Here is a 17,978-nt window from a genome sequence, read left to right on the forward strand (position 1 = left end):
ACCTCTGTTTCCAATCAGTACGTGAAAGCCTCACCCTTTTAATGTATTTTTTCTACGTGTTTTATTACCACACCTTAATAAAGGCTAAATGGAAGGGGCTTGCCTGGTGGCGGCAGTGGTTAAGAATCCGCCTGTCAGTACGGGGGTTCAAGCCCTGGTCCGGGAAGATCCCACACGCCCGTGGAGCAGCTAAGCCTGTGTGCCACAACTACTGAAGCCCCCGCACCTAGAGCCTGGGCTCTGCAGCAAGGGAAACCAGGGCAACGCAATGAAGAGTAACCCCCACTCTCCGCAACTAGAGGAAGCCGGGGCACAGCAACGAAGACACAATGCAGCCAAAAATTAATTAATTAATTTTAAAAAATTATATATGGCAAACTCACATCTTGGTGATACATAGAAATTACCAAAATGTCAGAAAGGACCCAAATGAAGCACTTTTCTGGTCATTCTGCAGTGCAAGAGTTATATAAACATATGTCTTTAGTAAGAGAAAAAAGTAGGACACTGGCTAAGGCTGCCTCCCTGTCATCCATGCCAAAAGGGGAAGTGATCCTACCACAAAGCAAACTAAGCCTGATACAATTATACTGCATCTCCAAAATATCAGGAGTGAATTGACCAAGGCAAAATGTTTAAATCGAGTTATAGAAAACAAACATAAAAAAAAATCAAATGAAGAAGAATGTAGAAGGCTTCACTTTCAGCTAAAGGCCTTGCTAATTCTAGAGCTGTTAAACTCTTTAAATCTGTATTGAGCACCTACCATGTGCGTGACTCTGTGATAGGTGCTAAAAAGAAAGTGCAAGACTTTTTTTTTTAAGATTTATTTTATTATATCTTTATTTATTTTGGCTGCATTGGATCTCCGTTGCCGTGCCTGGGCTTTCTCTAGTTGTGGCAAGCGGGGGCTACTCTTCATTGCAGTGCAGGTACTTCTCATTGGGGTGGCTTCTCTTGCTGCAGAGCACGGGCTCTAGGCACGCGGGCTCAGTAGTTGTGGCACATGGGCTTAGTTGCTCCTCAGCACGTGGGATCTTCCCGGCCCTGGGCATGACCTGTGTCCCCTGCATTGGCAGGCGGATTCTGAACCACTGCGCCACCAGAGAAGCCCAGAAAGTGCAACACTTTAAAAGAAAGAAGCTGAGCTGGGTAAGGCTTTGTGCATCTTGCTGAGGATTGGACTTAACAGTGTTCAGGCTGAAACAGGCTTCTAACCTAGTTGGGGAGACAATGAAAATAAAGAAAAATATGTTTACATAGTGCATTACAACATGGTTTCACATGTATGTTCTCCTATAATCTTCACAACAACCCTCTAAGACTGCTAAGGGAAAATAACATAAATGTAGAATGTAACAGTTTATGAAATGCTTCTCCCCTCTTCGAGTACGGTGCTGTGTGTCAGGCATTGTGCTAAATATTTTAATGCATTGTCTCATTTTATACAGCAACACTTTGACTGAGGTGCTAATATTATCCCCCATTTTACAGATGAAGAAACTGAGGCTGGAAGAGTTAAGTACCTTGATCGGGGCATCTCCATTTAATCTTACTGGAATCCAGAACACCCTTCAAACAGTAGAAGAATAATATAAGGTAATTTAGCAAAAATGATTGATATAAGCACTGAGCTCTTGGAGTTACCACACTGGGGAGACCAATACAGGTTACAGTGTTCACTCATTCAGCAACATTTAATAAGTAACTGTTGGATAAACAGTATCCTGCCAGGTACTGTGTAGCAATGGGCTCACATCAAGTACAGAAGACAAACATACAAATAAAGAATTACAACACAATGAGACACATTTAGGATATTTAGACTCAAAGTATTCTGGAGCAGAGTGCTTCACCTGGGAGAGTCAGGGAGATTTCACACAGAAGATAATGTTTGAAGTGATTCTTGAAGGATATACAAGAATTTTTCAGACTGAGAAAAGGGCAGGTCATACCTGGCAGAGGGAAGAACAGGTACAAAGGTACAGAAAGCTGAAAATATGTGGCAAGACTGAGAATCAGGAAGTGAGTCACTGTGTCTAGAGATGAAGTGCATTAAGTAGATGTGTAGAGATGAGACCAGAAGGAGTAACTGGGGCTATGTTGTATGCAAGGGAAAAGAGTTTACACATTAACCTCCAGGAAATGGAAAAATGGTGACGATTTTTTGGAGTGACAGATCTACAGTGTGAAGGAGAAAATGGAACCAGAGAAAAGGTAGCGTCTGAGCTTCACTTTGAATGCTAGTTCAGATTTGGACAAATGAAGAATGATAGAAAGCATGTGTATAAGCTTACAGTCCTGACAAGCACAATTAATTTATAGAGACAATGAGACCAGCCAGGTAAGAGAGGCATAGTCTCTGTTGAGTGGGAAGGTATTGTCAGAGAAAGAGGAAAAGATTATAGAGTTACAGAGTAAAGAATCTTGAATGGCTGGAGAATGTCAGATGAAGAAGTTGGACTTCATCTTATAAGGCAAATTGTGTCACCATGAGACAACCCAGTTGATCAATTTGATCATATTTTAAGCAGACATGAACTATGAATTGAGTAAGACAGGAAACATCAAGTTCTAGCTATGTGGCAGTAAAAAAAAATTCTCTACTTGAAACAAGAGACCCATGTTGGTTGCCAATGAGGCTGAATGGGAAAGAGTAGACCTTAGCAATGTTTAATAGATGAACCAGACGTGTTTCATTTTAAGAGATGTCCATCATAACCTCTAGGTAACTTCTCTCTCAAATTCTCACTAAAATAACCAGTACTTTCAATAGAACACACTGCCAATATCTGGTGTTTACTGTTAAACTTTTTCCAGAATCTGGGGGGGATATTTCTTGCCTGCCACATTACTGTAAGTGCATGGAAAGTAAAATTAATAATCCATCCATGCTATGTCCAATTAGAAAAAGGTTGCTTTATCTCTCCTTACTGTCCATCCTAATGAGAAACCAAAGGTCCATACGAGTGGTTCCGAGACATTAGTGTGCCTCTTGATCATCTGGACAGCTTATTAAAATGTCCACTCTCAGGCTTCATTCCCCACCCCTACCCTCAGACTCTGACCCAGTTGGTCTGAAAGGGCCCAAAAGGATGCATCTTTAGCTTTAACAATAGAAGGTTACCTACGTGCTACATATTTCAGCTGTAAAGCTGACAATGGTTCTTTCTGTTACTGTTTTGCTGCTGAGGCTGTCCTACCTCTTTATCCTCTTCAACACTTTGTAAAACAATTTGTAAGTGCTCTTCCTTCATCTGCAAGTAACCAGAATAAAAATATATATATACAATAGAATAAAATAAAATAAAAGCTGAGCAGGGAATTGGAGAAAAGAGGAAAAACGAGAACAGATGATGGCCCTTTTACATCATAAAATGTTTTTAGACTAGAATACTGGCATGAAAAGAAAGAGAGAGGGAGAGGTGAGTGAAGTAAGAAAGATATACTAGCAGAAACTCTCCTACTACAAACACCTAATAATGCTAGATAAAATACTTTAAAATTTCATTTAAAATGAACTTGTTAGCTTACATGAAAGTAGGGAAAATTCTCTAAAACCAGGAATGAAGCTGGAGGAAGAGTCTGGGAAGGTAAGCACTCACTAAAGGTGCTGGATGCCCTGGGGATATCTGCTATCCCTGATGCCCATACCTTTAGGGGCACTAACAGGGCAGGGAGGAGGTTGAGGACCCCAGCATAAAGCCAGAACTGACAGAGGGCTACACAGTTAGCTAAATGGTGGACCATGAAAAACATTTGCAAAGGGAGACAGCAAGAAATCACATCTGTCTTCTTGATTCTAGGTAGAACTGTTTTTTTCACCTCTCAGAACTGTGGCTTCTATGATACTTGAAACTCAGATGGGTTTAAGGCATGATACAGTATTTGCATGTTATGAAGAAAAGTATAAGCCAATAATTTTAATTTAAAGTGAATTCAATAAATATATAGGATATTTGAACAGCACACAACAAATTTTGATGAACATACAAAAAAATCAAAAAGCATCAGTTGGAGAGGGCATGTTATTTGCAAGAACAAGTACACCATTAGAAACGGGTTATATTAAAAGCCACAAAGCAAGTGTCAACAAAAATCAAAGAATAGAGGACATTATTTCTGATCTTAATGCAATCAAATGAGAAATCAATTTTAAGACAATTAAAATAATAGGTATACTTCTATATACTCATGAGTCAAAGGAAAAAAAAATTAGAAAACACTTGGAATTTAATGAAAATGCCTCCTATTAAATCCTGCGATGTGGAGCTAAATCTGTATTCTGCTTAGAGCCTAAAAATTAATAGGCTAATTTGTCAACTTAAGAAATTTTAAAAAATGATAGATTAAATCCAAATGAAGTTGAAAGAAGGAATGATAAAGACATAAAGAGAAATTAATGAAGTGAAAAACAAAGATAAGAAAAAGAATCAACAAAGACAAAAGTTAGTCATGTGTGAAGACTAATTTTTATGGCAGAAATAAAATGAACTCAGCAGAAAGATTAGAGGATAAAGTTAGACTAAATCCTTCAGAAAGGGGAGCAAAAAGACTAAGAAAATGTTTCAAAGTTAGAGAATCAGTCCAGGAGGTCCAATATACAAGTTCCAGAGTTCAGGAGTTCCTGAAGGAGAGAACAGAATTAATGGAAAAGGAAATCATTGAATCATCAAAATTCAAGAAAATTTTCTGGAAATGAAGGCAGCAAGTGTCCAGTTAAAAGGGCTCCTCCCACAGAAGCTGCATTGTGAAATATCAGTAAACTGAGAACAAAGAAATGAGTTTGCTAGCTTCCAGAGAGAAAATCAGGCTTTATATAAAATATCAGAATAACATTGGACTTCCAAAATCATAGCTGAAAGAGAGGGAGGCAGTATAACCCCAGGTGCCTGTTTAACAGGACACAATAGGATGCTAATGAGATAACTTTTTATTTTACTTTTGCACTGTTAAACAATATTTACATTTATTGACTGTTAAATGCCTAAGTGAAATGTATTGAATATTGAATGCATAAATGGTGCTTTTTGCTGTGTATTTTTTATTTATGAGTACATTATAACAAGAAGTATATTTGTTACACAGCACATTTCCCCCAGGAAGAAATTTGCCCTTGCTATAGCAGTAATGGAAGCCAGAAGACAATGAATCAGTGCCTTCAAAATTCTGAAAGAAAACTTTTGCCAAAAATTATATACCCAGCCAGACTATCGATTAAGAGTGAAGACAGAAGAGAGATATTTTCAGACATGCAAAATCTCAAAAACAACTTATTTCCTATGGACTTTTTCACTGGAAGAGAGGGAGTAAGGGGAAAAAAAGAGGAAGAGAACTTAGGGGAAAGAGATGATGACATAGATAGGAAAAGAGAATTCCTGAATGGCAGTGAAGAGAGATCCAAAGGAGGCAGTTGTGCAGAAGGGCAAAAAGGCCACCAGTGTCCATAAGATCAGGTCAGGGTTCAAAGAGACTTCTTCAAGAAGATCAGAGTAACTAGGTATTTTCAAGAAAATGGAAAACACTAATGGGTTTAATGTAGTGAGTTGACAAATACAGAAAAAGCTAAAAGCACACAAAAATATTAATTTCAAGGAAAATAACCCAATGCAGCCAATAAATAAATAAATAAATACGTTAAAAAAAAAAAAAGAATCCACCTTCCAATGCAGAGGTTGTGAGTTCCATCCCTGGTGGGGGAATTAAGATCCCACATGCCATGGGACAACTAAGCCCGCGCACTCTGGAGCTCGTGCCACAACTAGAGAGAAGTCCATGCCCCACAGCTAGAGAAGCCCACATGCCACAACAGAGATACTGTGGGCCACAACTAAGACCTGACACAGCCAAATAAATAAATAAATAAATATCAAAAACACACACACAAACTAAATTTGGGGAAAATAAAGGGATTGTCCCAATATTTACTGCAATCAGTTTGTACAAGAGTCTCAGCTTCCATGATCCCTTGCCTCCCCAGGATATCTTAAAGAAAGGAAGGAAGGGAAAAAAGGAGGGAAGGAAGGAGGAAAGGAAGGAAGGAAAGAAAAGAGGGAGAAAGGGAAGGAGGGCGGGAGGTTGGGAGGGAGGGAGGAAGGGAAGAGGGATAAAAGAAAAAGAAAGGAAATCATTGTCTGTTTAGTACCCCAAAACTAACATCTCGTTGCTTTTTATTTTTTTAGAGTGTACAATTTGGTATTTTTTTTCTTAGTAATGTATATATGGCAATCCCAATCTCCCAATTCATTCCCCCCAACCTTCCCCACTTTCCCCACTTGGTGTCCATATGTTTGTTCTCTACATCTGTGTCTCTGTTTCTGCCTTGCAAACCGGTTGATTTTGACCATTTTTCTATATTCTGCATATAGGTAACATCTCATTGCTATTTTAATTTTTATTCCTTTGATTACCAGTGAGGATGAACATTTATTCATAAGTTTAAAAGTCCTTTGTATTTCTGTTACAAACTGTCTAATTCTCCTTCGTAGTTTGTGTGTGTGTGTGTGTGTGTTTTTGAAATATTGTTCTAACTGATTTTAAGAATTCCCTCCATATTAAGAATATTAACACTTTTTCAGTAGGTTGTCAACACACTTGCTTTTCCCTCCTCTACACTTTTGCAGCTCAAATCCTCAAATACTTGTGAGCAAGTAAGTTGAACCAAGAAAGAAATATGAAATAGGAAGACTATGGTCTTTGGAACTAGGTGAATCTGAGCCCAGTCACACTTCATCACTCCTGGTTGTATGTCATTGGGCAAATCACCTAGCCTTTCTGGACCTCGATAATCCTCATCTTAAATAGAAATAATAATACTCAGTGGGGTGTTGTGATGACTCAATAATATACATAAAGTGTCTAGCAGATCACACTGTAGGTTTTCAGGAAATGTGAACAATTTGAGTAACCAATCTTCAGAAGTTAGGAAATTTGGGACTTCCCTGGTGGCACAGTGGTTAAGAATCTGCCTGCCAATTCAGGGGACGGGGGTCCGATCCCTGGTTCGGGAAGATCCCACAAGCCGCAGAGCAACTAAGCCCTTACACCACAACTACTGAGCCTGAGTGCCACAACTACTGAAGCCCATGTGCCTAGAGCCATTGCTCTGCAACAAGAGAAGCTACCGCAATGAAAAGCCTGCACACCGCAACAAAGAGTAGCCCCCGCTCACCGCAACTAGAGAAAGCCCATGCACAGCAACGAAGACCGAACACAGCCAAATAAATAAATAAATAAATAAATAAATAAATAAATATTAGGCCACTTGATAATTTAAAGGATTTTAAGTGGGTAATAAATGTAAATTCAGTATTAGGAGGAGAGTCTAGAAGTCGATTTTTAAGCAGCTTTGGTTATATTTGAGAATTTATAAAAGGGCACAACACTCTTCTATCCTTTTTCCTCCAAAGCAGCAATATCTAGGTTTCTCTCTATACAGAGAGTCTATTTGTCTGTCAGAGTTCCTCTCCACTTCCTCTAGTAGAAGTAACCCCTTTTCCATTCAGTACCTGCATCTCCCAGACCTGGTGAAGCTGTCAATCACTTAATCCCACGTCACCAGGCACGAGGGTTAGGCATATGACTCAGACTCACAGAGCCTGATTCAGCACCAGAGAACTTTGTCAGAGTTGCTATGCGTGCAGGGAATCCTCCTTTCTAAACTTTTGGGCGCTCACAGCCCCCATGTACATCAAGCACTCTCAGAGCCATCTTTGCTGTGATTCAGGGAGAGCATGCCTGAGCCAGAGAAAAGCAAAACAAATGATTAAGGCAAAAGGAACAGGCCTTCCTAGGTGGCGCAGTGGTTAAGAATCCGCCTGCCAATGCAGGGGACACGAGTTTGATCCCTGCTCCAGGAAGATCCCACATGCCGTGGAGCAACTAAGCCGGTGCGCCACAACTATTGAGCCTGCACTTTAGAGCCCGTGAGCCGCAACTATTGAGCCCATGTGCTGCAGCTACTGAAGCCCACGTGCCTAGAGCCCATGCTCCACAACAAGAGAAGCCACGGCAATGAGGAGCCCGCGCAGCAGAACAAAGAGTAGCCCCCACTCACCACAACTAAAGAGAGGCCACGCACAGCAAAAAAGACCCAACATAGCCAATTAAATAAATAAATAAATAACAAATAAATAAATAAAAAGACAAAAGGAACAAAGTGTGCTGGCAATATTCTTTGAACACTGAACCAGCCAAGTTTGAACCATCCCTTTGTATATCTGTGTGTAAATAATATTTACTTAATGAAGTTTGACTTAGCTTTCTGTCACTCATAATTTCAAGAGTTTTGACTGATGTCAGCTCTTATCCCTGAAGTCTTGCCAGAGATGTTTGACTGAGATATATGGCTGTCCTAGGTATTCACCACTTTATAGTGTCTTTCTACATATGTGGAAATATGGGGGGCTATAAATTATAACTGTATGTTACATTTAGCTCCTAACTGACTAGCTAAGGCAAAAAAATCAGTGGAAGCAAGATGGCCACACATGGGTATTCCCCTTAGCCCCCAAAGTTCCTAAATGGGGAACATCCTTCCAGCACAACTGTCCACTCAATATGTTGTTTTGTCAAGTGTGGAAAGCTCAACCCTTGTAGGGCCATAATTTCCATCACACTCAAGGCTTATTCAGGAAAACTTAATCAACCTATGTACGTATAACTAAGGAAGTACTGATGTCAGGCTGTTTTGGTCCTTGACTTCACTCCTGCCTCATTAAAGGTTTGCAAGGGAGAGCAGAGTGAGCCCAGGTGTCCCTGCTTTACATGTTCCAGCATTCTAGAAAGCCATTCTGCCAGAGTCACTCTTTGACTCTGATTTAATACCTATTACATCCATTGTTCTAATACTGAGTTTGGTCTAAGGACCACCATAGCAAATCCACTTCACCATATATGAGTTTATTAAGAAGCTAAATTAGAGACTAATTTTCTATATTTAAAAGGATTATCTAGGGACTTCCCAGGTGGCACAGTGGTTAAGAATCCACCTGCCAATGCAGGAGACACAAGTTCCTGGTCCGGGGAGATCCCACATGCTGCAGAACCGCTAGGCCCGTGTGCTACAACTACTGGGCCTGTACTCTGGAGACTGCAAGCCACAACTACTGAGCCCGAGTGCCACAACTACTGAAGTCTGTGCTCCTAGAGCCTGTGCCTCACAATGGGAGAGGCCACCACAATGAGAAGCCACGCACTGCAGCAAAGAGTAGCCCCTGCTCGCTGCAACTAAAGAAAGCCTGAGCACAGCAACAAAGACCCAACACAGCCAATAAATAAATAAATAAATAAGGATTACCTATAAGATTTCTTAAAAATGGTCACCCCATAGTGAATATAATTAATTGACAAAAATCAACAAATGCTCAAAATTTTTAAGAACTGTTCTGTTTATTTCAGGGATTTTTAAATTTTTGTACAGGCATTTATCCTCAAAATACTTATCTAGTTATCACAGAATATTAATTACACTCTTATTTCATAGCCAAAACATCACATCTCCTATTTCATTACCCTGTAAGCTTATGGAAGTCCCCTTCATTCAGCATCATTTAAGGCATGCAACTGCGTGTAAGTACCACTTTCTTAAGTAGGTCAAGGACTATTGTGCTTTTACTCTTGCCATTCCCTCTTCCTGTAATGCTCTTCCCCCAACATTTCCGTAACTGGTTGTTTCTTAGTTTCAGTTCTCAGCTTAATATTCTACTCCTCAGAGAAGCTTCCCTATTCACTTTATCAAAGTATTTCCCTATTTCCTACTTTTTAATTTTCTAGCTCATTACCCTTATCACCGTCTATAAAAACTATGTGCCTTTTATGGCCTCTCTCCTTCACTGGACCCTAAGCTTCAAGAGGACTGTCTGGTTGAGCATTTTCTCCCAGTACATAGTCCATAGCCTGGCAGAGTAAGTGCTCATTAAATATTTCTGGAGTAAACGATAATGTTCTTTTTTTCCACATTCTTAAGAAGTCTCAAGAAATTGGCACAGGCTGCTGAAGACAGCCATTACTCCCACCAATACCAGAGTTCATGACACAAACCATGGATACTGAGGTTGTCAATAACATGACAGTTACATTGTCACATTTGGTTACAGTCATCACAGCTAACTTTGGTATGTTTAATAAATAAGACTATTAGTCGGTTTTTTTTAAACTCAAAAAAAATTTTAATTGTGGCAAAATGCATATAACATAAAACTTACCACCTTAACCATTTTTAAGTGTACTGTTCATTGGCATCACATTTCTTCACGTTGTTGTGCTACCATCACTACCATCCATCCACAGAACTCTTCATCTTGCAAAACTGAAACTCTATACCCGTTAAACAGTAGCTCCCCATTCTCCCTGCTCCTGGCGCCTGCCAACCACCGTTGTGCTTTCTGTCTCTCTGAATCTGACTGCTGTCGGTACCTCATATGTAATAAGCAGGATTCTCTAGAAGAACGGAACTAACAGGATATATAGATATAAATATAAGCATAAAGACAGAGACAGTAAGAGATTTACTGTAAGGAGTTGGCTCACACAGTTATGGAGCCTGAGAAGTTTGAAGATCTTCAGTTGGCAAGCTGGAGTCTTAGGGGAGCTGATGGTGTGGCTCCAGGCTGAAAGCTGGCAGGCTTGCCACCCAAAAGCTGATGTTTCAGTTGGAGTCTGAAGGCAGGAAAAGACTGATGGCCCAGCTCAAGGAGTCAAGTGAGAGAAATTCTCTCTTAATTACAGGAGGGTCAGCCTTTTTGTTCTATTCAAACCTTCAACTGACGGGAGAAGGGCCACCCGTATTAGGGAGGACAGCCTGCTTTATTCAGTCTGCCAATTCACATATTAATTTCATCCAAAAACACCTTCACAGACACATCCAGGATGTCTGAACAAATAACTGGACATCCCGTGGCACAGCCAAGTTGTCACATAAAATTAACCATCACATCTGTCAATGTAAACACACACACGCAACACACACAAACCATGAGAGCTGTGAATTGAGTTTATTCAGTGTCTTACTGAGGACTGTAGCCTGGGAGATAGCCTGTCAGATAGCTCTGAGAAACTGTTGCAAAGAAGTAAAGGAGGAGCCAGGATATATATGAATGTTTTCGTTGGAAACATGTAGTCAAACATCAAAAGAGTCCTGCTTATCACAAAGAACAGACATCTCAAGTTAATGATGTTAGTGCCTTTCTGTGCTAGATGCAAGGATCTGGGGTCATTGAAATTTTTCCTTAGATATTTATCTTAACTATCTAGGGGCTGGTGTCCAGAGCGTGGAAGGCTTCCTGTTTTTCTCCATCCTGAGTTCCCCTCAGGCGCACTGTTGGTGGGCGCCTGCAGCGGCTCATGGCTTGATCCTTGTAGAACTGGAGTGGCAGGCAACATTTGTTTTCCTTTACACATCATGTAAGTGAAATCATACAGCATTTGTCCTTTTGTGACTGTCAATTCACTTAGCATAATGTCCTCGAGGTTCGTCCGTGTCGTAGCATACGTCAGAATTTCCTTCCTTTTTAAGGCTGAAAAATACCCCTTTGTGTGTATACACCACATTTTGTTTATCCGTTCTTCCACTGACAGGTACTCGAGTTGCTTTCACCTTTTGGCTTTTATGAATAATGCTGCTATGAACACGGGTGTACAAGTATCTTTTCTAGTCCCTGCTTTCCATTCTTTTGTGTATATACCCAGAAGTGGAATTTCTGAATCACATGGTAATTCTATTTTTAATTTTTTGAGGAACCACCATGATGTTTTCCACAGCAGCTCCACCATTGTACATTCCTACCAACAATGTACAAAATTTCCAGTTTCTCCACATTCTCACCAACACTAGTTATTTTGCTTTTTGATAGCAGCCTTCCTAATGGGTGTGAGGTAGATACTAGTTTCTTTTATACTTAAATTTTAGTCACTTTCTGTCCATTTTTGTCACTTTTACTATATTCCGTGGCAATACCCCTGTAAGACTGCAGACCCAGGTGCCAGAGACGATGTAGATGACAAACAGTACTATTACGTGGTGATTTTCAAAGACAGTATGGTACACAGAGGCAAGAGAAGAAATAGGAAGTGGTTAGGTTTGGGCAAAAAAATAAAAATAGGTAGCAAAGAGGAAATAGGCATGGATGTGGGTAGTGGGTTATGGGAAAATCTTTTTCTCAGAACCAAATGGTTATAACAAACCATGATTTATATTTATAGTCCGAGTAGGAGGCAAGAGGGAGAAAAAGAGTGTCATTCCTTATCATCTAAAATGACTTCATACCAAGCACACTGACCGTCACTGGAGTGAGAAAAATATTAGCAAGTATATCTAGTAATAAAATGTAAATTTACTAACAGCTTCAAAAACTCTCTCTTAATAAAAAAGTGGTTGCCAGAGGCTGGGGGCTGGGGGGTTAGGGAGAGGCTGGTAAAAGGATATAAACTTTCATTTATAAGATGAATAACGTCTGAGGATCTAATGTATAATATAGTGACTATAGTTGATAACACTGTATTGTATAATTGCAATTTGTTAAGAGAGTGGAACTTAAATGTTCTTATCAGAAAAAAAAGGTGAGGTGATGAATGTATTAATTAATTGGAAGGGAGGAATCCTTCCACAATGTGTATATATCTATATATCAAATGATCGTGATGTACACTTTAAATATTTTACAGTTTTGTCAATCATACCTCAATAGAGCTGAAAAAAAAGAAAGACTATCTCTTAGAACACTTTACTCTTTTTCTAAAGCACTGATTCCACACACCCTAACCTTTTATAGTCTTTTCTCAGTTAAACAAGAGACACCAAAATTTAATTGTAAATGGTTTTCTAAAATTGGCATTGTGAATTATTTGTGTTAGGGCCAGATCATGTACGATATCTGTCTTCTGTTAGACCACAGTGCCATTTGAAGCAAATCACTCTCTGAGCATCCAGCACTGTGACTGTTCACAAAGGAGGGTTATCACATTTATCATACCCTTAGTCAGGGTGTGCAATGGCCTCTAGCCTCCAGGAGCTTCCACACTAGGTGTGGGGGAGGGAAAATACATCTCGGTGCTTGGAGTAACTCAGAAAAAAAGGTCCCAAGACAGCATATGACTGAGTTTAAGGAAACCCTTGCATACAACATTATTGAGCACACACTGTGTGCTAGGCACTGCACTGTTCCCTGGGGGAACAGCAGTGAAAAGCCAGATCCCTATCCTTGTGGAATTGATGATCTATTTAGGCTGTCATAAATTTAAAAGCTTAGAGTTTGTTCTGTCGGTCAATGGTTTTCACACTGTGCTTTGGAGACTGTCATATAAAGAATTTGGTCTTTGTCTCAGATTCCGGGCACAGATGGGAGTGTCTTTGTTATTCTCCAGCCCCTTAAACCACACTTGAGTTTATGCTAATGAGGTGACTCATGGTGAAATAGCCTGATGGGGGCTAGTCATGCTGGAAAAGCCAACCTCGTGATTAGGGGGTTGGAGCTTAGAATCATGTGATATCAGCGCAACCGCCTGACCTCCGGGGACAAGAGGGATGTTAGAGATTGGGCTTAATCACATGGCCAAAACTCTGATAAAAATTCTGGACGCCAAAGCCCAAGGGAGCTTCCTGGTTGGCGAACACATTGATGTGCTAGGAGAGGGATGCACCTAGATTCCATGGGGAGAGGACATTAAATCTCTATGTTTGGGATCCTCCCAGACCTTACCCTATGTATCTCTTCATTTGGCTGTTCTTGATTTGTATCCTTTACAATAAAACTGTAATCACAAATTTAGCATTTTCCTGATTTCTATAAATCATTCTAGTGAAATCGCACCTGAGGGGAGCACGAGAACTCTCCAGGTTTGTAGGCAGTTGGTCTGAAGTGAAGGGAGTCATGCTGTAGACTATGCCCTTTAACTTGTGGGGTCTGGGTGGGTCACTGTAGGTGGTCAGTGTCAGAACTGGATTGCAGTGCACTAGTTGGTGTCTGAATGGAGCCCCTTCAGGGTCTGCAAAGGAAGGGCATGGGAGTGGGGCTCCGTACTAGTTGTAAACTCTGTTTTCCTTACTGGCATCCTGGGTAGCCTTTATTGAGTGCTTATTAAGTAGCAGTCACTGTTATTTCTGTTTTACAAATGGAAAACCTAGGCTTAGAGCTGGTACTTAACCTAACTGTAAACAAGTATGAAGTGTCAAGGGACTTGACTGTTATGAAGAGAAGGTTAAATTCAAGAGCCACTGTGGAAGAAAAGTTACATATGAAAAATTATCTGTGAAAATCAAAAGAGAAAGAAGTCAGAGCCAATTAAGGTTGTGACCCAAAGGAAACCACAGTATGGGGATATCAGTGACCACCAAAGAAGAAGGATGTTACTTTGAGAAAAGGTGCTTACTTTGCGCAAAAGAGAAACAAAAACATCTGAAGTTCAAAATGTGAGTGAAAAGGGGGGGAGTAGGGAGAGAAGGATGACTCAAGCAGGTTACTCTACTCCTAATTAAAGCCTTACTTTCCTCATGGATACAACGGAGAACTGGTGACCCTAAGGATTCCAAGTTAGTTACCCAGCATTCTCTTATCATATTTCAGGTTCTCAACGGACAGTAATTCCCTTTCCTTCTCTTTAGTGTGTGGGCTTAGAGCAGGAGGGAAGTATGATCAGAGATCCAAAACAAAAACGCAACCATCTCAGCCTGTTCAAAATCTACGCTGTTTATTAAGACCCTTTTACAAACTCAGTGAAATCTAGCCGAAATACCACAGTGTGTCATGTATCCCCTAGCTAAAAGTTTAGGGTTGTTAGAGAAGGGCCATGCTAAATCACAACCCATGATCTGTGAAATAAAATTCAGTGTGTATTAAAACATTGCATATAATTTTTGCATTTATAGTTAGGGTTTATACACTTAAATAGATATTAAAGTGAATTATAAAGATATTTACATTTAAAACACAGTTTGGTCCTAGGCTCAGATAATCATATGCAGGTTTCTCACTTACATGAGTAAGCAGAACACTGAGTGATTAGTTGTGTGGGGCCAGTTTTATAGTAAGATGGCAGTTGTGCACTATCGGTCATCTACCATCCCTGGTCCTTGACAAGGGTGCCAGAAATGGTTCCCAGACATTGTGACAGCTCCAAAAACCACCTCCACAAACTTCCAAACTGCACCCTATAAGGCAGCACTACGCCAGTGGAGAGCTGTTACCCAGAGCTTTCCAGACCGAGAAGACATCCGGGGCGAAGAATGCAGGTCTCTTCATTTACGTGGGTACAATTATAATCCTCTCCTTGTTGCTTGACACTGTTTCTAGCTAAATGGTGGTCACCTTGCCCTCTGTGTGGCCATTGTCCAAAGGGGGTGCTTCAAGGGCTGTAGACCCAGCATCTTCCAAGGCCCCTCTCTGCCATAGTGTCCTGAGGAGACCACCCAACTCTCACCAGCCTTCCTCCTCCTGCCCAGCTCCTGCCCTGGGGCACATCCCACAGCCTTTGCTGCTGGGGTTGCCCTCTGTCGTGGAGCAGCCCCGTGGCTCTCATTTCTTTCCAGGAAACAGTGCTCCTGACTCACAGGAAACTCTAGATCCATGCTGAGTAAAGTCATGGGCAAGTGGCCGAGCCACTGCCAACCCCAATCACTGTCCTCCCCTCCCACCTTCCCTGAGCACTTAGCTTCGGGAATGCGAGGGGTGGTATGCAGGAGAAAACTGCCTTTTCCCTCGCCTTAAGCCCCATGGTAATGGTTTCCTCTATCACTTCCCCAGCCCTCCTCTTACATACTAGGAAGTTAGGCAGGGTGCCTGCTAGTGGCATTAGGGGAACTCTTGCCCACTCAAGTCAACTTGGGAGAAGGTGTCCAGCCCCAAATGTTGGCAGGACTCTAGAATAGAGAGTCATTTTGCCTGTTCATCCTTAGCTTTGGGTCTACTTGCCAATTCCAGGGAGAAAGGAAAAATCTTTCTTAACATCCTGTTATTATACACAGTTGTCGCCTTTGGGGAAAAGGACTGAGGGTGTGGGGTGGGAGGCAGACAAACTTTTCACCATGTGCATTTGTGCTGCTTGCACTTTGGACCATGTGCATCTATTACTCTCTTTAGTGGAAAACAGTCTATTTTTAAGAGGGAGGAGGAATTCGTTAGCCTATGTACATTGACTGAAATGATGTACATGATGTATTATTAAGTTAACAAAGCAAGCTGCAGGGTCATGGACATAATAATAATAATAGTAGGCATAAAAGTAGAAAGAGAAGAAGGGAAGAGTTCCCCACAGGCTCATGTTGGTACGTGTTGTGTAAGTGCAGGGAGAGGTGTGGAGGGTCACATACCAGTCTGTTAACATGATTACCTCAGAGGGGTGGATGATGGGGTAAGGGAAAACCTTTTATTTCCTTTGGTATTATTTTAAATTACAAAAATAACACATGCTTTTTATAACAAATGCAGGTTCAAACAAGCATGTGTTGTTTTTGTAATCTGAAAAAGGAAGGAAGGAAGGGAAGGGAGAGAAGGAGGAAGAGAAGAAAGAATATCTTACATCACCACACCCACATCACAAAGCCAACGCACCAACCAACAAAACATACTGGAGCTCTCTCGTCCACAGGTTTGCCTGCCCCCAGAGGCAGCCTTATTTCCTCCCTCCCTGTGTTCTAACACTTGGTCCTTCAGGTTTGGCTCGGCCTTTCAGGACAGGGGTCTTCTCTTAACCCTCCAAGACTTGTAGGACCCCTCAGGGTAGAAGAAACTTATCATTGTGTTTGTAAGTAACTTAAAATAAAATCAAAATTTAAATGCCTATCAATGGTAACAAAATTTAGCCTTACTGACATCTATTAAATCCTTTAGAGAGCAAAACTGGGTAAGGGAGAGAAGCATAGAGATGCTGGAGGCCCCTAAGGCAGGGGAGGTTGTAGGAGGCAACTGACCATAAAGGGACATGAGGGTGCAGACCCACTTCACAGCCCTCCCCAGTGACCCAGCCTGGGCTCCCCAAGCAGCAGATCAGCCTGAACGCTCTTCCTTCCCCGCTGCAGCAGTGGGCACCGGACCCCTTAGAAAACAACTAATAACACAAATCTTATGGCCTAACTTAAGGTGAAAAAAAAAATGCTATGCATATTAGACCAGCAAAGATTTTTTAAAAGCCTTGATAATAAAGATAAGAATGGGGTAAGGGGCTCACCTTACAGATTAGGTGTGTGTGTAAAGTGGCACGGTTATCCTGGGATGCAATACAACATGCCTCAGGGGCCTGGAAACATTTTACACCCCTCTAGGACTCTAGCTTGAGGAAATACACAGAGATGGTATCAGATTTGGTCCAAGGATGTTTTGTACAGCTTTACTTATAATACTAAAAACTAATTGTTCAGTAGGAATGACTGACTAAATTTTAGTAGAGTCGTAAAATCTTCACAGTGTAATGTTTAAAAGACTAGAAAACAAAACTGTATATCCTACATGATTTCAACTTTTAAAAAAACATATAAAAATATATAAAACCTAGGTTGTATCTGAGCAGTCAGTTTGTGAACATGCTTGTTTATCCTTTTTTATGTTTTAAAACTTTTCTACTATAAACATATTCTCGTATTATTGGAGAAGATAATAAAATGAAGGGAAAAAAGTCAGCTATATTCCCACACTGAGAGAATGAATTCTCCTTGACATCTTTAAATCTATGAATTTAGGGCAACCCTATCATCTGGCCAAAGTCAGCTAATTGAACAGTCTGTTTCTGAATTCATAGATTTCCCTAAGGTCCTAAAGGATCTACCTATTTAGGTACTAAGGAGCCATTATTCCTAGGAGAAAAGAGAGCCCCAAAATAAAAATAAATTTTTTTCTTTCTCATTTTTCCCTTTTTTTTTGAGAGAAACCTCTCTTTACAGACAACAATTAGACAACCGTTTGTGCCCCTATGTGTTTTGAAGAACTGGCACCTTGAATGGGATTTGAACAGATTTTGTGCAGATGGAACATAAATTTCATCCCGAACTG

General features: G+C 40.7%; 1 long non-coding RNA gene across 2 annotated transcripts in view; it reads left to right on the top strand.

Annotated features, from left to right (window-relative positions):
- The window catches only part of LOC130835518 (uncharacterized), a 55,439-nt gene that overhangs the window by 575 nt on the left and 36,886 nt on the right, over window positions 1-17,978 (top strand). For both annotated transcript variants that reach the window (XR_009048967.1, XR_009048968.1), the window contains exon 2: window positions 1,495-1,599. This is a non-coding gene — a long non-coding RNA (uncharacterized LOC130835518). The remainder of the gene's footprint in view (window positions 1-1,494; window positions 1,600-17,978) is intronic.

Source organism: Hippopotamus amphibius, chromosome 14 (genome assembly GCF_030028045.1).
Source record: "Hippopotamus amphibius kiboko isolate mHipAmp2 chromosome 14, mHipAmp2.hap2, whole genome shotgun sequence".
Taxonomy (NCBI): domain Eukaryota; kingdom Metazoa; phylum Chordata; class Mammalia; order Artiodactyla; family Hippopotamidae; genus Hippopotamus; species Hippopotamus amphibius.